Source organism: Peromyscus eremicus, chromosome 15, assembly GCF_949786415.1.
Source record: "Peromyscus eremicus chromosome 15, PerEre_H2_v1, whole genome shotgun sequence".
NCBI lineage: Eukaryota > Metazoa > Chordata > Mammalia > Rodentia > Cricetidae > Peromyscus > Peromyscus eremicus.
In genome coordinates, this window is record NC_081431.1 from 40,499,713 (window position 1) to 40,519,723 (window position 20,011).

The following is a 20,011-nucleotide window of genomic DNA, read 5'->3' on the forward strand; positions in this document are numbered from 1 at the left end:
TCACTATGAAGAAGATGCTATTAGCATTCCTATCTCGTAGATGGAAAAGAAAAATATGGCTTTGAAAAAGTAACAGCTCAGAACGTCAGAACCAGGATCCAAGTGATTTAATTCTAGGATCTCCACTCTTGGCCATCTCATGCCACTGTGGTTATAAAACGTTTCTTTGCAACAATAATCTAGATTTTAGACCAGAAAATATTTAATATTCCCTGGATACCTAGGGAAGTAGACAGCCGAAAGTGTTCCAAAGGGGAAAGTTTAATTCAGCAAAGGTTTTCTATCTGCCAGGTGGAAGTCTGATTCACGATTCCTCTGAGAAATTAGGGCGCCTGGATATGGTTCAGTAATAGGACATGGGCCTAGCATGTGAAAGGCCTTGGGTTTGATACCCAAGACTACAGACCAAAAAAGACATTGGAATTTTAATTCTATTTCCCTATAAAACCCCATTCTCTAAAGCATGGACTTTAGGTAATCACAATGCATCCACGCTTATTTGTTAATTGTAATAAATGTACCCTATCCAACTATGATGCCATCGACAGGAAATGCCATCTTTGCCATTTTTATGTACATCTAAAGCTGTTATAAAGAAATAAATGTATTAAAAACTCATCCTTCAAATCCAAATGCATTATCTCTGGATTCTTAGACCCTTCCAGAAGTAATTGATTAACTATACATAATACGATGGTTTAGGTTTAACTGAGCAGCAATGGTTAATGATTAAATGTGTAACTTCCTAAGCTGTATAGTGGAATGTTTATATATCTCTAAATCGAAAGAAAGAGAGAGAGAGAGACTGTTGATTCCTTGTTCTTATGTTTTTATTTAATATCCAACTCTCAAGAGTGGTTGGATTGTAATCTTATTGTCTGGAGTTAAAGAAAGGGCTTCCAGAAGGCTGTCTTAAGTTCAGGCTAATAGTCCAGTCTTTCTACACCATTCATTCTCAGGCACACCAAAGTGTTCTTCTGTGCTGAAGACTTCCCATCCTGACGGTCCCCAATGAGGACAGGGAGGCATGATTTGAACAATGTAGCTTTTCCTTGTTATCTGCCTAGTCTAGCTTGCTCCTAGGCGCATTAGAGGGAGCATGCTTCATGAACTCCTTTCTTTAGGCAAAATTACTCCACTGCATTTCCCTCTCCATGCCTCTCTCCAGGAGTTCTAGGGGCCCTTTTTGGAGTCTGTGTAGACAAGCAGGAGGCCAGCACCCCTCCAATGGCGAAGGTACTCAGAACATCTCAGTCCCAGGATCATGTCCAGACAACACTGGTCTTGTCTTCCAAATGTTAATGTAGAACCCAGATCACTATGAGGGAGTTATCATCCTGGAAGCCGGCAGGGGCTGCATCAGCTCATCTTTTATTTCCCACCTAAAGGCCATCTTGAGGTGCAGTGGGGAGCAGCATCCTTGAGAAGAGCATTAGGATCTGAGGTGGGGTCTCCAACTTAGAAGCAGCCAAGGGAGGGCAGCTCCTCCACAGCATCTCAGTGTGCCATACAGTACTTGAATAAAGTAGTTCTTGGACAGCAGACAAGTGTGTCTCTCAGTGCCGTGGCGCTTATGGGGTACCCCCATACACATCTGCTCTTATGTGGACTTAGGGATCTGTTAAATATTCTACAGGCTAGGATCTAGAGAAAACAATTCCTTCTTTCTGTTTCAGCTTGTCCAAAATGCCTGGACTCTGGACATGATCTTTCTGGCTGTCTTCCTAGGAGGGGCTTTCTGCCTCAGTTGTTAAATCTGGCCACTTTGGCCATGCATGAAGAATGAGAATGAGTTGAACAGCTGTGTGGGTGTCTTGGTGAGAGCCCCTCACTTCCTGTGTTAATGAGGGAGGTGAGGGCCAAGAATAGAGATGAGCCTGAAGATGCAAACTCCTTAATACTAGAGTGTTCTCAGGACAGACTCTCCTACTCACCCTTTCCAGGATGGAACAAGTGAAGGGTGGATATGGCAGCCATTGGCCAGCATCGGAATGAGACCCCTTGGAAGCCTGTGTATTATAAAGTGATGTAGATGGTAAAGGAAGACAGGATAGGCCAATTATGCAGCAAGATTCACGCTACAGCACAAGATCATATGGCTTCCAATACAGGTTATATCCCACTCCAAAATTCAAACCCCTGCGCTTGAGATTTGAGCACTCATGCTGGGCTATGGCCAGCTCCAGTTGCAAAAAGGAGGGTAATGGACCCCCGTGTCAGTTAGGTCCGAATGTCTAAGTTCTACATTGCTAATGGGCCTGAGAGCTCATTTCAGATGTGATAACAATGCTAATGGAAATGCTGAATTTAGGGGCTAAGAGGATGGCTTAACAGTTAAAAATTCTTGCCGTGCAAGCGTGAGGATTGGAGTTTGGATTCCCAGAACCCACGTAAATTCAGGGTAAGGCAGCCCAGCTGTAATTCCAGTGACCAGAAGTTGGAGACAGGGGGGTCTCTGGAGCAAGGTGGCTAGCCAGACAAGCGGCATATATGAGCTCTGGGTTCAATGGCAAGACCTTGTCGCAATGTAGAGTGGAGCGAGATAGAGGAAGACATTGGCATCAACCTAGGGACTCCACACAGAGGCAAAAACAAATACACACCTGCATGCATGAATGCATGCACATGAAGAATGTGGGCAGAGCTGATATTTGGAATCTGCAGTGTTCCTAGCCCTGTGATGCAGAGAGAAAGACAGCGGTGTTCAGAAACCACATGTCTAACCAAGTCATGGACACGCTGGAAGAAAGGCCCTTTTTGAATCCGTTTAGGTGCCTTGGGCTGTGGGACATATCTAGGGTCCCTAAATAGAAATAAGTATTGGTTATCAGAGTGGCGCGGTCAGGCCCCTTTCCAGCCAGGAGGTCATCTGGGGGCTCCAGGAGTTACTCGTTCAGCTCTGGTGTCTAAACAGCCGAAGTGAATTATTCACTTAGGAGGCTGAAAAACAACCATCTCCCCTGGATTGTGAAATGGAGTTTTCCAAAGTAAAAAAAAAATGTCTTAGTCACTTGGAATCTGACCAAAGTCAACTTTTGGCCCTGACCCACCCATGTGTCTGTGCTGGAAGAGAGCAGAGACAGGGAAACCCCAAAACAAACAGAAAAGTGGCTTGTCAGCCACAGGATGTGCAAGGCTCTCACGGGGGCAGGTGCACTCCAGGTGAGGCCGGGTTTGGGGAAGCTTAGGTGATGAGCGGGTCAGGGCTGTCAACAAGCATCTGTTTGGGTCCAGGCCTGAGTGAGTCTGTGGCTTACATAACAGCTTGGCAGGCAGATGCAGCCAGGCGGAAGCACACACGGTTTTCCAGCAGCCTATAATCATCTGTGATTTCTCTGTTTGCTCAGCAGCTTTCATGTGCTGGGGGAGGCAGCTGTTCAGAAGGGGGTGAGGCAGGATTCCAGTGCAGTGCAGTGCTCTCTCCCCTCTGGCAGAACAAACAGGCAAGGAATCAGCGACTGCCACAGGGACTTGGCAGGCTGGGGGAGGAGCTGTGCTGAGGCCTGGTCCAGGGCCTGAGGGCAGAGATTAGCCTGCAGGTGAGCAGGAGCTGCAGGAAGTGTGTATTGGGGGAGATGGTATCCTGACACCTGACACTTTTGGCCATCTTGCCTGGCGGAACAGTGATGTTCTCCTTTTAAATACAGAGATCACCATGTTCAATGTCATGTCCATCACAAAAGGAAGTTTGGGGAGGGGCTTTGTGGCTTACTAAACCGTGTTTCCCTATATGTCTTCTACTCTACGCAGATACCAGGCCAATCATGCTGGATTCTGGGCATGGAGGAAAAAGAAATTCAGACCATGACAAGCTACTTGACTGAAAACACAAATTTACATCTTTTCTTTATCCTAATTTGATTCTAGTTGACTAGCAGCTGGTTCCTGTTCGAATGACTCCTATTCTCCTTTTGCTAGAGTTCTCACACTCAGATCTCTCATGAACTCACTGTACTCACCTGGTTCTTGCAGACATGCTTAGGATAAAGTCCCTGCTCCATCCCAGCTGTACCCAGCTGAGATAATGATCCACTTACCTCGGTGAGTTAGTAGAGTCTAGGTAGTAACTATTGCAGAGGAAGGAGATGATATGTCACTAAGAACTAGAAGGTCTTTGATCATTTGCTTATTCATTCAACAATTTCCTTCAGAAGGCTCACCTTGGATGTCAGCCTGGTGGTGGTGATTTTGTCAAGAATACAGTACTGGTCCTGGGACTTCCAGTACCTGGTACTTAGTTCTTACATTCTTCTATAGGTGTTAGGATTAATGAGTAATTGTGCACATGAACTGTTGATCTTGGCAATGCGGTGCTAATACCAAATACTCCCACACCCTCATTTATTTACTGACAGGACACACTTTGTTTTGCAAGTGATTTGTGTGACCTTGTAATGTGCTCAGATGTTACTGAATGTTCTGATATGTTCTAACCCCCCACCTGAATCTCAGCTCCTTGGCCATGCCACACCACATAGATGACCTCTTGGTATTTACCTCATTCCTTGGACCTCTGTGTCCTTGTTTGTCCTGTCCCCAAGCCTGTCATGCTCTTGACCTTGCCCCTCCACTTTGCTTCATTTCCGTTCTTCTGGCCAGCTCCTCACACCTTCCTGGGAGTCTTCCTGATCCTGTTAGGTGGGGCCAGCGCCCCCACTCTTCTGTTCTTGCTTTCCCTATGAATCTTTTATTAGTCTGAATTCACCACTATGCTCAAGTCCCTGGAGGCAGGGACTGGGACTTCATTTCTGTGTTCTCAAGGCCAAGCACGTAACAGGAACCTTCTACATTTAGAGAGAGAGGAAAAAATATTGCCGTGCATATAACTGAAAGCCTAGCTGAGCCCAGGACCTGCAAATTCTCACCTCCATCTTCCACACCCCTGCAGAGCCCAGACTGCGGGCCAAGGCTCCCACTAGAGTTTTTTTCTTTTTGTAGGGTCTAGCTTTCTATTGACATACCATGCTCTTTCTCCGCTCTAGCTACTACCCATACTCTATTTCCTCAAGCTTTCGCTGTTTGAATACATGGAAATTCTTCTGCATCTCAAACGAAAGCAGTGCCATCTGTTCATGACATGGAAATTCCAGAAGGCCTTCAAAAAGCAAGCAGGTTTTCCTGCAGAGCAGTGCAGACACACCTCCATGGGCTTCTGCTCGGGAGGCAGATATGGTTAGGAACGGGCCAAGGGGTATACAGTCATCTGTGAATTTGTTTATAACATTTGATTTCAGAAATTCTATCTCAGATTTATTTCAGTGAGTTCTACCTTCTACCTTTCTTCAATCTCAACCTAGTACCCACAGGGTAGCCACGGTCTCTAGAAATTCATGGTTTAATTCGTTATATCAAATACCCACATACACTGTGCCTATAACACCTATTGACAGGCGCTTGGAGCCCTACAAATCACTAAGAAACAAAGTTCACCATGTAGATCCGGCAGAGAGGCACTAAAGTACAAACCTCAGGAACCACAGGGAACCCAAGGCCGTGGCAAGAACAAGTCTAAGACAATGCTTTTGAGTAAGTAAAGTGGGCACTTCATCTGCTCACATGCAAAAGCAGCCAGTGGCTCTGTGTGATTTGCAAGATGTGCTGTTTGTTTGGGTTTTGTCAACTTGACATAAACCTAGATGTATCTGGGAAGAGGGACTCTTAATTGAGAAAATGTTTCCATGGGAATCACCTGTGGGATACTGTCTTGATTAATGATTGGTGTGGGAGGGCCTAGCCCACTGTGGGTGGTGCCACCCCTGGGCAGGTGGTGTTGGATGGTATAAGTAAGCAGGCTGAGCAAGCCAGGAGGAGCAAGTCAGCCAACAGCACTCCTCCAAGGCTACTCCCCTAGTTCTTGCCTCCAGGTGTCTGCCCTAAGTTCCTGCCATGGCTTGCCTCAATGACGCTTACAAGCTGTAAAGTGAAATAAACTGTTTCCTCCCAAAGTTGCCTTGGTCGTGTGTTTTGTCCCAGCAATAGAAACCCTAATGAAGACACAAGGTAAAGTCCAGATGCCTCACAATGGCATTCCAGGCTCTCCATAATCCAGATCTTGGCTCCAAGGTGGCTCCCCTATGCTTCACTTATGTTCTAGCTGTGGACACCCACTTGCTCTCCAGATGAATCACTCTCTTTTCCTCATGCTATTTTCTTTCTCTGGGAGGCTCAGTCCCGGGTCGACCTCTCCAAGAGGGTGGAGGCTTTTCAGGTGTGTCTGTTTTCTGTCCTGAGCACACCCCTGCTGCTTTCCACCAATTGCTACGGTCTCCCCACTAGACGGTGAGTTTCCTGCGTACAAAGACTGGCTTTCCACTCGAGCAAAACACAAGGAACCTGTTACATAACCAATAAGCACTACACATTAAGGATTGTTCCAGAAATACTGTTGTAATCAAGATAGTCTTTGTGTAGGATGTGAGAAAATCCTGGAAAATGAATTGTACAATACTTGATGGAGAAAAGAAAAAGCATGTTCAAACTAAAATAATATACATGGACTTATTGCAAAGGGTTCAACAAACACCAAGAGTTAATCAGTTCTATCTCTCTCTCTCTCTCTCTCTCTCTCTCTCTCTCTCTCTCTCTCTCTACCCCCCCCCCCCGTATGTGGGAGGGGGCAGGGAGGGGAGCAGGGAATGTGTATGTTACAGCATGTGTGTGGAGGCCACAGGACAGCTTAGGGGAACTGACGCTCTACTTTTAAAAGGATTAAACGCAGGTAGGCAGGCTTTGCCGTAAGCACCTTTACCCTCTAAGCCTTCTCACTAGCCCAATTTCACCAATACTTAAAATAACGTTACTCATTTTCTGTATTCCACTACTTTCCTTTTTAAGTGTTTACTCAAGAATGTTCGTGTAGGCTTTATTCAGAATAGCTTCAGATTAGAAACAACTGATGTCAATCAACAAGATAATTGATAAGGAAATTATGAAATATTACAATCATGGAATACTACTCAGGAATGAAAAGGAAAAACTAATAATTCACGCAGTAACATAGATAAATACCTAAAGCATACTGAGTTTTTAAATGACAGATACTAAAAAGTACATTCTAAGTTACTTTGTTTGTATGAAGTTCAAAGCCAGTTCTGTACAGGGATGGCAGTCACAGCGGCAGTTGCCAGTTGATGGCGAGGGTCATGGGGGAATTCCTGATCATGGAAGTATGTCAGAAGTATCCTCTGTCATGACACTGAAGTTGTTTACTCAGGATCATAAATTTGTTTGAATTGTTTGAGTTAGTAGACTATGTTCTATGCATTTCAGTGGAAGGAAACTTTAACACACTTTTAAAAGTTTTTTTGTTATTACTATGCCCCTGAATTCACTTGAGTTGTAGTACCAAAGCAAAAAGCATTTATGAAAAACCTACTGCAAATATCATACTAGATGGTTGAAAATGGAAAACGTGCCCCCTGTGGCCCAAGCAAGGTGAGAACACTCACCCCTTTCGTTCAGTTTCCTACACCAGTCAGCGGAGCAGTCAAGGGACCAAAGCAGCGGCCCACAGGGAAGACAGAAGCAAGTTTGCAGATGATGTGATCGTCTATGTGGAAACTCCAAAGACTTGATGTAAATTCTATTAACACCAATAGATGAGTTTAATAAAGCTGCAAGATAAAGACAATTTCGACACATGAATAATAACCTTTCTGGAAATAAAAGGAATCAATGCATCAGCCCTGTTTATGACCACACAAGTGAAAGAAGCTAGGAGCCAACGTAACCAGCAGGTTTCCAGTGCGAAGGACAGACTCCAAGAACCATAAGACGTTGCTCCAGAAGCTGAAGATCGCAGTGAGTGACACTGTTATAAAACCCATGTCAGTCAGGCCATGCTCAGTCAGGGGGTCTTCAGATCAGTCTCCACAGGAAGAGGAAGATGAGCACAGCTTCATATTCTCGTGGAACTCCAAGGTCTGAGACAGCCAACTCAAGCGTGAACGGGGAAAACGTAATTGGAGACACCACCTTCTGATTTAAGATGGTATTTTGAAGTTGTGGTAATAGAATGTCTTGGTACTGGGTGTACAGCAGGTCTGCAGGCCCAGGAAGCAGAAGCAACTCTAAGCATGCCAGCAAAGACACCAGGAAGAAGCAAGGTAGAAAGGACAATTACTTTCATTCATGGTGTTGGAAAAACTAGATTTCTACATAAAAAAAAATGAATGAAATTAGACCCTTTACCACATGCAAAACCAACTCAAAATGGATTGCAGAGCTAAGCATAAGAATCTTAGAAGAAAATATTGGGGGAAGTTCCTTGAGGCTGGGCTTGGCAATGATACTTCTAGGTATCACGTCAAAAGTTTGGGTTATAAAAGTAAAAGTAAATACATGGAACTGCATCAGACTTAAAATAGTCTACACTGAGAGTGAAGCAACTAAACAAAAATAATTTCCCCTGCAGAATGGGAAAAATGCAAACCAATCCATATATGTAATAAGGGATTAATATCCAACATATATAAACAATTCAGACAACTCAATAGCAGAAAAAAACTTCACAAAATTGAGCAAAGGTTTGGAGCACAGTTTCCCTGAAGAAGACATCCAAATGGACACAATATATATGAAAGCATGTTCAGCATCAGTATCATTAGGGAAATGTGAATAAGATTGAGCTTTCTGATAAGCAGAACTGTTATCAATAATAATAAGTGCTGGATAGTGGGTATAGAAAGAAGACATTTTCTATGTTGTTGATAGGAGATAGACAGCATGAGGGGAAGGTATGGAAGTCCCCAAACAAATTAAAATTAGAGTAGAGAACTACCACAGCACACCTCAATCTCTCTTGTGCATGTATAGATATATACATATGTATATATTCTTCCATCTCCAGAATAAATGAAATCTTCACCTTGGAAAGATGGTTGCATTTCCACATTCACTACAGCGTTATTCACAACAGCCAAAATATGAAATGACCAGTCTCCTTCAATGGAAAAGGATATTAAGAGTTTATCATATACAATTTCTACACATACACAGTTATACATAGCAATGCAGAGATATGAAGCAACCTTAAAACAGGAGCTCCTGCCATTTTCAATGACACAGACAAACCTGGAAGACATTATGCTAAGTGAAATAAGCTATACAAGAAAGGGGAAATGCCACACATTCTCCACTAAATATGTAGTCATTTTAAAAATGCTGAAATACACATAAATTGAGAACAAGATGGTGGTTGCAGGGCCAGCATAGGGGAGGGAGGGAAATAGAGAGGAGTAGGTCAGAGGTTTTAAAGTTTATAAGGTATTATATGCACAAAGTAAAGAAAAGAAACAGAGTTCTGAATAGAGTGGAGATTGAAGCTAATAATAGTTGATTTAAGATGTTCGTTAAAAGAGTGATCATAGGTACTCTTACACACACACACACACACACACACACACACACACACACACACGCATGCAAACACGCACATACTCCACTAGCTTATATTCTTGTACTCAGTTTCTCATATACCACAAAAGGGATGACCTACACTTGTTTTCATTGAAGTCATTGACCTGCTTCAAGGACTTGTCAATGCCCAGGACTACATGAGTACTCCAAACACTTAGCCAGGTGATTTGGATTGTGCTGGAATTTGGGTAGCGGTACTTTGAAACATTCCAACAATATTTGCCTAGCCTAGTGATAAGTGCTTGATGATAAACGCTTGGCAAAGAGGGTGGAACTCAAGGCTTCTTTATCTCAGAATCCAGGCACCAGGGACTGTAGCACAGCATGCTCTGATGGACATTCCCAGCCCAGGGCAGCTTTGTGCTGGAAATGGGATGTTGACTCCAGGTCAAAGGGTGGAAAGGCCTGCAGATGGAAGAGAGGGAGGGCACATCTGTTGGATTCTCACTTGTCACCCACTTACAAGTCTAGCACAGACTAGCCACACTGCTTTGTGGAAGAGAGTAACTGTAGGAAAGCCAAGATTGTCCCAAAGCAGCTCAGAAAGTTAATATGAAAATGGGCATTTTTCAGACTTTAATTACGTTTAAATGTGCTTTGTCTTCTGATAGTTTCACACATGTATACAATGCATCTGGTCGTTGTCCCCCTGACCCAGACTCTTTTCCCCCCCGACTCCTGTCTGCAGCCATTCTTCCTTACACATCTTTCCCCCTTAGTCATTACTTGTGGTTTGGTTTTGTGTCCTACAAGGTTTAACTAAGCCATCTGTGTGGCTCTTGACTTCTCACCAAAGCCTGATGAGCTTACCAGTCCAGTAGATACACAGCTAGATACCAGCCCTCCCCCTTTCCCCAAATCTGTTCATTGCTAATAGACCAGCAGTAAATGGAGGATCTGGGAGCCTCTTTCCCATCCATAGCTGACTGTTGGGTGGAGCCAATGCCAGTAGGGTCCACACAACTGCTGTGAGGTCATGACTGCCACGGCTGTGTTGTTCTTAGAAGATGGTACTTGGTAGCCCTTCCCCCTGTCTTCCAGTTCTTACATTCTTTCCAGCCCTCTTGCACAATGTTCCCTGAGCCTAAAGAAAATGGTACAAATGTCTTGTTTAGGGCTAAGCCTCAACTGCCCTTTATCGATAGAATCGTGTGCAGCTGGGAGTCTGCACTCAGCTTTATTCACTGAAAAGAAGGGGTTTTCTGATTAAGGCTGAGGACAGCCTTTCTCTGTGGGTGTGAACATATTTAGAAGGCTGTTTGATGATATGTCAGTTCAGGTAAACATTAGTATTCGGTATCCCTCCCCTCAAATCCAAAGACTTCTTCAGTCATGACTTTCAGACCAGATTTGCAGTACTAGGCATGGATTCCCTCTTGTTGGAACAGGCCTCAAACCTACTCAGTGAGTAACTGGTTTTCCCCACTATGTTTGTGCCACTATTGTGCCAACAGATAACGTCTTGTCAGGTAGGCCAATATTGTGGTTCATAGACTTCACAGCTGAGTAAGACTATAGATGGCTTTACCCATCCTTCTCAGGCCCCTAGCAGCATGTATACCCCCATCCAGCACTATGAAGACTAGCCAACAGGACCAGGGAGCTTCCAGCTCAGTTCTAGCTTGATTTCATCTTGCATCTACATGGCATCTTCTGAAATAGGGTCTTATCAATAGAAATTGTGAAAGCCTGTATTATTGAGGCCCTTTGAGGCCTCTCTGACAACAGTTCCTATGGAGTTTACCCAGATCTGGCATGGGAGGTTAGTTCTTTTAGATTAGGGTGATAAAATTTATTCCATATTTGGTTTGTTGCTTGGTCAGATGCTTGATATAAGAAATCTGAGACTATACTTTTTTAAATCCAAACACACTGTCATTGTCCATGTTTTACACAATAGCAATAAATTGTCATTGCTGAACATATTTTAAAACCTTTGAAAACTGTGGGCTAAACAACCTGTGTCACTTAAGGGAGCTGGGCTTCGCATTTGAGTACCAAGGAATAGTACAGAGATCAATCACACTAATCTAACCTGAGCAACACAGGGAAAGCGTCTCTGTTTGCATGTTTCCTGGCCAGCAGCTAAGAATCCCAGGGACTCTATTCTCTCCAAGTCTATTTCTTAGTGACTCAGTAGTCAGCCCAGAGGACCGGAAGGATGAAAAAAGGTGTGAGTCAGGGAGCACAGGGCAGAACAGAAGCAATTTCTGGCTGAGCTCTACAGTTCCTCCTAGTGAAGGTCAATTGAGAAGGGGAAAAATAAATGTAAGAAGGGCACCTTGGCGAGAAGGAGAGCTACTGTCTTCTCATACTATGGCAAATTCCTTCTTGCAACTCCGTTTTCTCTTCTTATCCCTTAGTAATTAAATACCTCAATGTTTCATTTTCCAAATCTGAAAAGGTTGTCCTTCAGTCATTCACATTATGGAAAATTTAAAACTCATGGAAGAAGAAATAAGTCTTCATGTTTATTCCTGACTAGCTTCCCCTGGCTTCCCAGGCTATAAAATGCAGCACCATCCCCATCTGCCAGGCCTAGGCTTAGGTAAGAAATGACAGTTCTGGTGTTTGTCAGACAGTCCGTGTTTGGGGGCTCATTCGATGCCTTTCTCTATTGTCTTGTCTCCAGTAGATCTGGACACCAGATGGGAAGAAGACCGTGATACCTGGGGTGGGAAGTCAGCTTCAGAAGCTGGAGGACACAGTAACTCTGTTCCGTTGTTACTACTCAGGCTGTCTTCTGAGATGAAAGCTTTGGCTTAGGGCTCCTTAGGGGAAAAAAAAAAAAGTCAGCTTGAGACTGAAGAGATCAATTCCCCAGCAGCTAAGAGCACTTGCCTCTCTTGTAGAAGACCTGAATTTGGTTCCCAGCACCCATGTCGCCTGACTCAAAACCACCTCTAACTCCAGCTCCAATGGATCCAGCACCTTCTTCTACCTCCTTGGGTACTGGCACATGTGGAATATATGCTTAGAAACACACATAAATAAAAATAAAATAAATCTTATTTTTAAAGGCAAATGGCCTGGCAACTGGTGATTTTTTGGAAAGCTCCTATATCCTGAAATTTGTCTTCAAACTGAAAGTTATTCATAGTCCCAAATTTGACTTCCTTTCTTAATCCTAACCACCACAGTTAGCGTGAGATCTTTTGAGAAGGTAAGTCCGTGGAAGAAAGTCTTGTAGTTGGCCGGGAGCTCTGTGCTTGACCGTTAACTCTGGTGACAATAGGCACACCTCCACAAAGAGACTCAGTCTCCTCGTTTGTAAAATGAGACGGGTAATGCCATGCAGTCTGCCTGCTGGGGTAGAGTGAGGGTGGCTGGGAATACAGTGGATAAAGGTGAAGGCTGTACCACTGGCCCAGGTTGGATGTCCCTACTCAGAATCTGCAGAGCTGGGCTCAGGGCAGGGCACTTATAGGTTATAAGTTACAACAAGCAGAGGGGTCACAGCCGAGGTGGTAATGTTTTCTCTCCCACTGTTTCAATACCTGCTTCTTTGGAGTTTCAAGAAACGGGATCTACAGCTTCCCTTCCCGGCACTCACCTGTGCTTGCCCAGCCTGAGCTCATCCCACGGGACACGCAGAGATGCCCCTTGGGAGAATCTACAACAGCCTCTGCCAGTATCATTACTGCTGACTTTGTTCTGCTCCACGTCATGAAAACAACAATCAAAGAGTCTTCTTGTACTTGACGGAGAATTTTCTCAGCACCCAGTTCTTGGGAGTACGTGCTCCAGGAAGGGCTGGTTTGGCTCTTAAGGGCTTATTAGTTCACTAATTGGAATACTTGTGGCTCTTCCGGCCAAATGTCCAGAGATACAACATTAAAGCCTTAAGAGAATACAAGTAAACAAACAACAAAAACAAAACCAGCGTTTAACTATGCAACCCAGGCTAGCCTTGAGCTCACAATGTACCCCAGACTGGCCTCCAGCTCACTATGTATCCTAAGCTGGCTTGAACTGATGGCAATCCCCCTGCCTCAGCCTCCCAAGTGCTAGGATTACACTATGAGCCGCTATGCCTGGCTCATTAAAGCTTTTTGGTGAGTTGCTGGTGGCTCAGAGAGTGAGGCCTGTGGGTACAGCTGGCTCAAAACTGAAGGTCTGGAGCCTCCCTGACTCTGGCTCCTGGGGCCGTCACCTCCTTTTCTATTATCAACAGACTGGCATTTCCATGTGAACGAGCCAGGAAAAGAAGTATTTCTGGGCTTTATGGGCTTTTCATTCTCTTCTTTAAAAATTGGACCAGAAACTCCAGTTCTTTCAGCCTCTGTCTCCTCTCTGGAATCCTTCTGGTACACATTGCTGCTAATGGGACCCTGGGCCCTGCCAGCCTAAGGGAATAACAGGTCCATGGGGCATCAGTGGTCTAATGAGGAGCCCTGAATGGAAATGGGAATCGAGCCTGCACCGCAAATGCTCAGTTCTCTGTCAATTGTCCCTCTCACTTGCTTCTTGGGTCCCCGAGTCCAACGCCAGCAGAAGGTGACCTGCCAAACTGATACCCCATGTAGCTCAGGGACGGGCACTCAGATGGCATCCAGAGCACACTCTCAATTCATTTCCTCTCGGTTCCACCTCTGCCAAGACACAGCAAGTAGGACAGGGAACTGGGTGCACATGACTGGGCAGAATAAAGAATCTGAGTGGCGGCCAGCAGTCTGTCATTAAGTTTTTTCAACTCCCAACCAGGCACTGGGAACTTCTATCAGTATCTTCGGTGGAAAAAGAACAGGTACAGAGAAAACATGGGCCCCAAACCCAGGAGACATGAGCAAGGCTCAGCTCTGGGCAGGTTCGTTCAGGAGCTCAATTAATGCTCTTCAGAGCCTCAGCTGCCTTACTTGTAAGGTGGAGGTGGTAACCTATGTGTTACCTACTCCCTAAAGCTTCTTGGAGGACTTTGTGGCATACTGCCTGGGAAGCATTTGTCATCTAGGGCTCCCTCAATGTGAAGTATTACTAAAGGGTTAGGAGCCTTTTAAGAGGGCCTGAGAGATGGCTCAGTGGTTACAGGTACCTACTCTCTTGCAGAGCACCCAAACTCGGTTTCCAGCACCCATGTCCGGTAGCACACAACTATCTGAAACTCCAGCCACAGGGGATCCTATGCCTTTTTCTTTTTTGGTTCTCCAAGGACACCTGCACTCACACGTGTACATATCCCACCCCTACATACACATAATTAAAAGTAAGAATGAATCTTTAAAAATAAAAAGCTTTTAAAGTCAAATAAGCTAGTAGCACCCAGAGGTGGTAAGGCTAGCGTGTAGGCGAGGCGGGAATGGGAATGGGGTACCTCCAAACCTGCAGGAGTCACCCTGTAGTAAAAGACATTTGCTCGGAGCAAAGTGAGTGAAGCAATTTCTCTGGGCTGGTGGTAAAGAGCTGCTCAGCAAGCAGCCACCGGAACAAAAGCCAGAGAAGATGGGCGGGCTGGGGAAACACTGGACAGGGTTAAGTAGTCAGTGTGAAGACGGCTCACTATGGCTCAACTCCCTTTAGACCACGCAGCTTTGTGTCCGCCACACCATGCTCTCTTCGTGCCCTCATTTGCATGGAGATTCTGTACAGGAACAATTGTGTAGATCAGAGGACTGCAGTTTGCTTTTTAAAAAAGGACATTTGGTAGAGCATGGTACACACACCTTTAATCTCAGCACTGGGGAGGCAGAGGCAGGTGGATCTCTGAGTGGTCTACGAGTGAGTTCCAGGACAGCCCAGGGCTACACAGAGAAATTCAGTCTCAAAAAATAACAACAACAACAACAACAACTTAGTACTTTTTTTTAAACCATGATGTTGGATGAATCAATCTTTGGTGTCTTTGATTCATATAAATAAGTTTCATCTGAGTCTAATTTGAGGTACTGATTAGCATTTAGTTTCTAGACCAAGAAGGCTAAAAGGGTACCTAAACTACATATGGTGAGGTTCCCAAGGCTATATTAATTCATGGCACCATTTCCAGGCATCCAGTTGGCAATCCATGAACTATTTCACTTCTAAATGACAATAGCTTTGCCAGTCTAAAAAAGCTGGCCTGGGGCCTGGGGAGATGGCTCAGACAGTATAGTGCTTGCTTTGAAAACACAAGAACCTGAGTCTGGTTCCAAGAACCCACATTAAATAATCTCCTTCCACAAAGCACTATGTAATCTGCAAATAGAGGAAAGCAAGTTGATAGTCCTACCCAATTGTGATGCCAATGAACTATAATAATGACCAGGACAGCAAAAATAGCCCTGAAGGTTCAATAGTGACATTCATGTCTTAGTGGTTACTAACGGTTGTCTAATGGGATGTAAGACTCACTCAGTGGGAGGAAAATCATGCCTCTTACTAAAAACCTAGGCAACTACCCAGGGTTAGTGAGGTCACAGATCTTAGAGGAGAGCCTACTACCACCACTTTGCTAGATTGGCCTAATCCCAAACTGCATTAGAAAACTTACCTTTATTGTTTGGCTGGAAACTCTACCTCAAAACTCCTCCTCTGGCCCCTCCCCCCTCTCCAAACCCCTCCCCCTCAGAAAGATTGCCAAAAGTCCAGGCTCTTCCCTGGCCAAGCTCAAGACCATGCCTACAGGGTATTTAAGCCCAGTCTCTAGACCAGCCACTGACGTTGGAGGTGGGGGGCTGGAAAGTCACCTAAAAGTGCGTGGTCCAATAAACCTGATCTTTTTAATTCAGTTTAATCTGGCTTACTGGGTCAGCAGAGAAACCTACTATGGGGTACCAGAGAAACCTATCACTTATGATCATAGATAACTGTAGCTCTCACTCCTCATCAAAGAAACCTCTCTTTACAACAAATAGAGACACAACCGTTACAGGAAACCACAGCAGGCCATAATGCAGAGATCAGTGGATCACACGGAGTCTAGTCCCATTGGAGAGACCTACAACCCAACTCCTGCATCTAAGGCTCAGGAGAGGGAACATAAATATTATAAAGGCCAGGGGACAAGGAAATCTGATGTGAGAGTGTGTTGTAGAAGATTATTTTAAGGTGTGTTACTTTTATTTATGTTGCATTTGCTTGACTCAGCAAAGCTGTGTTACTGTGTCTGTCTAAAATACCTGATGGTCTAATAAAGAACTGAATGGCCAATAGCGAGGCAGGAGAAAGGATAGGTGGGGCTGGCAGGCAGAGAGAGTGGGAGAAATCTTGGAGATAAAGGAAGGAGAAGGACCCAGAGAAGGAGGAGGACTTCAGGGGCCAGCCACTCAGATACACAGCAAGCCACAAAGTAAGAGTAAGATTTATAGACGAGAACAGGAAAAGCCCAGAGCACGCTGTGAGAATATCTTTCTGTATGCTGTAAATATGTGTTACTCCCATTGACTAATAAATCAAGCTGCATTGGCCTATGGCAGGGTGGGATGGAGCCAGGTGGGGAAATCCAAGAGAGATAATGAAAGAAGAAAGGAGAGTAAGGGGAGACACCAAACCGCCATCCAAGGAGCAACATGGGACGCAGGTAAAGCCATGGAACATGTGGTAATGCATAGATTAATAGTTATGGGTTGAGTTAAGTTGTAAGAGCTAGCTAGCAAGAAGCCTGAGCCAATAGGTCATATAATTTGCAATTAATATTAAGCCTCTGAGTGATTTTTATAAGTGGCTGTGGACCACGTGGCCAGATGGGACCAGAGAAACACGGGACTGGGCCAGGATGGGACTGGAGAGACTTTGCAGCTACAGAGACAAAAGATAGACAGGGTAATTTAAGGTTAAGAAAAGCTGCCAAGAAGCAAGGCAAGCTAAAGCTGGGTATTCATAATTAAGAATAAGCCTCAGTGTGTGTGTGTGTGTGTGTGTGTGTGTGTGTGTGTGTGTGTGTGTGTGTGTGATTTATTTGGGAGCTGGGTGGCAGGCCCCCCAAAAGAGCAGAAACAAACACACACTGATACCTCCACAACATGGCTGCCTAAACAAGACCTGAACAAGACTTGAAGGAGGACGTTTCACAGGCTCCTACCCCTAGACAAAGAATTACAGGTGACTAGTGACTGCTAGTGAGAGAATTGGAACCTCCCAGGGATGAGCCCCCTAATTGGTTATTCAATACAAATAGTCAGCCCTGAAAGTATATACATGCAAGCTACACTATAGCCACCAATGAGAAGGTTATATTTACATATCTATGCATATATATGTAACAAAAATCATCAAAAAGAGGCCATCAAGTTGAGAGGGAGTGAAGGGCAAGGGAGAGATTGGAAAACAATATAGGGAAATGGGGGAGTGGTATAGTTATATTTTAATTTTAAAAATTCAATTAAAAAAAAAGAGCAAAGCCAAACAACAGACAAAAAGAAGGAGGTGACTGTGCATACTGGGGAATCCTGCTGGGGAAGAGGAAATAGGCAGGTCCCTGGTGCTCCCTAACCAGCCAGCCGAGCCCAATAGTGAAGTGCCAGCCTGGTGGCATTCATAAAGGGTGACACCCAAGGTTGTCCTCTGGCCTCTAAATGTACGCACACATACACACACACACACACACACACACACACACACACACACTCACATACACACACACATCTTCACACAGAGAAATACAAAAAATTTAAATAATAATAATTTTAAAATAATAAAAATTTAAAGGTGGCCTGGATGAGGTTTAAAGCTGGGGGAGTGTGAAGGGAGAGAGATTTCACAAGGGCTTTACTGATGGACATAGATCCCAAGTGGGGATAAGACACAAAAAAAAGCCAGGCGTCAATGAAATCTTCAAACCAAGACCTAGAAGTTGGAGGGGTAAGGAAGAGGGTGCTTGGGCTGGCCATAGTTGGCAAGGGTGGGGGTGGGGGAGTGGGAGGGGTTGAGGGGGCAGAGTGGGTCGGGGGAGAGTGAGTATAGGCAGCCAGGAACCCAGTTCATGGTACTTTGCCTCCCTCCTGTTCCCATGTGGCTATCACAATAAACACTGACATCTTTTCCTTGTCAATGGCAACACCTTAGAATCTGTTCTCACCTCTAAACCTCACAGGAGCCACTCCAGAGAGTCAAAGGTACAGGGCATGGCAGTCACCACGCATCATCTTGGAGCTGACAACTAAGTGAAGAACTCACTCCTTGGTTAGTTGTTTACTGTACCCTCGGGCAGCTGTTGGCATCAAATATCCAATAGCAACCACAGTAGAATACCCACAATGAAGACATCCACAGGTGTGTTTGATGACAGTAATTTCCTATCTCCACTGTAGAGAAGAGAGGAAAAATGTTAATTCTGAACTAAGCAGAAGCTAGTGGTCAACTCAACTTACAAAGAAATTCTTACCTTTTTGAGACCTAGTTTTCTTTGTAAGTTTAAGACTCAGTAAGAGTTTATGGCTCTGTCAGACCATGGTGACTTCTCCCACTGTCCCCATGCACATTTCCACTATATCCCACTGTCCCTGTCCATCTAAACTAGGCAGGAAGCTCTGGGTGTCTGCCATAGACTCTTGATGAGAAAAAATGTCCCAGGCTTTTCTGTCTGAGTTGCTGTGGTTTTTAGCATTTGTGATGAGAGATGTCAAGCCAGGCACAGATAATTGCAGCAGAAAACTGTCTCCAACTGAAGCTACTCAGTATGGGAGAACTATGAGACACAGTAAGCCAGTACATCGGGGAGAAAATCCAGGGGTGGAATTGTGACAGTGTGACAGTGGTCTCTGGATGAGAATGAGGGGTTCTCACAGAGAAGGAGGACCCCCAAGTTCCTCTGCAGTAACCTGAATCAAACTTGAATGATGTCAAACTGCTCCCCTGCTCCTAGGTCTAGGCTAGGCTTCCTGTGGGTCCCAGTTTGAAGCACTGGACTGGTCTACTGGGCTGATCCAGGGTAGCTGTGAAACTGCCATGCACTTGGCATACTGCCTTACCTCCCTGTGAATGCTAGCCATGAACTTCTGTCAGTCAATGTCACCGGGGCGTTCTTATAGCCTGACAACCCTGACTAATTTGCCACTTGTTGAAAAATTGAGAGCAACCAGACATTTCAAAACCCTGCATGAAAACTGGAAACATAAGATACAAAACACATGCAAAATCTCAGACCTTATCTAAGTTGGACATTTGAAAATGAAATAAAACCATGAGAAAGTTATAAATATTGAGATACTCAGAAACATTTATAACAACACAATATTCCAAACAAAATTATTTGGTGTTTCACTATGTGGAGGAAGGAACGAAGTATGTTAGGACAATATGAGCCTAAGGCATGCATTAATGCGTCCTCTGAAATGCCCCTTTACCAGTGAAACCCCTTTCCACCTATCCCGGGACATCTTGTTGAGACTCTTGATGCTGTACTCCTCTATCTTACAACTAGGATATACTGGCTACTTCCTAAGATTCTAGTGTGAGCACTCTGATTGGCTCCGCATACTAGAAAAAAAAAATCAATTGTCCTTTGTAACTATGTTCTTGCTGCCTCTTTGCCTAAAATCTCTTTGTGGCCCCATTTCCTATGATGCCTCTTTTATAATCCTCCCTCAAGGGGATCAGGAGCCGTTTCTCCCAGCCTAGGCCTCTCCCATCCATCCCCTCTGCCCTCTCTTCATGCAGAGTCAGTGATCTATCTCACCCC

General features: G+C 44.6%; 1 long non-coding RNA gene across 4 annotated transcripts in view; it reads right to left on the minus strand.

Moving 5' to 3' along the window:
• The window catches only part of LOC131925221 (uncharacterized), a 148,494-nt gene that overhangs the window by 30,731 nt on the left and 97,752 nt on the right, over positions 1-20,011 (minus strand). Inside the window, exons 3-4 of one of the 4 annotated variants that reach the window (XR_009383177.1) lie at positions 18,410-18,635; positions 11,928-12,188 (exon numbers count right to left, since the gene is read on the minus strand). The exons of 2 other annotated variants lie outside the window; for them this stretch is intronic. This is a non-coding gene — a long non-coding RNA (uncharacterized LOC131925221). Of the gene's footprint in view, positions 1-11,927; positions 12,189-18,409; positions 18,636-20,011 lie in introns of those variants that run through there. One more of the 4 variants, XR_009383179.1, reaches the window with a different exon arrangement.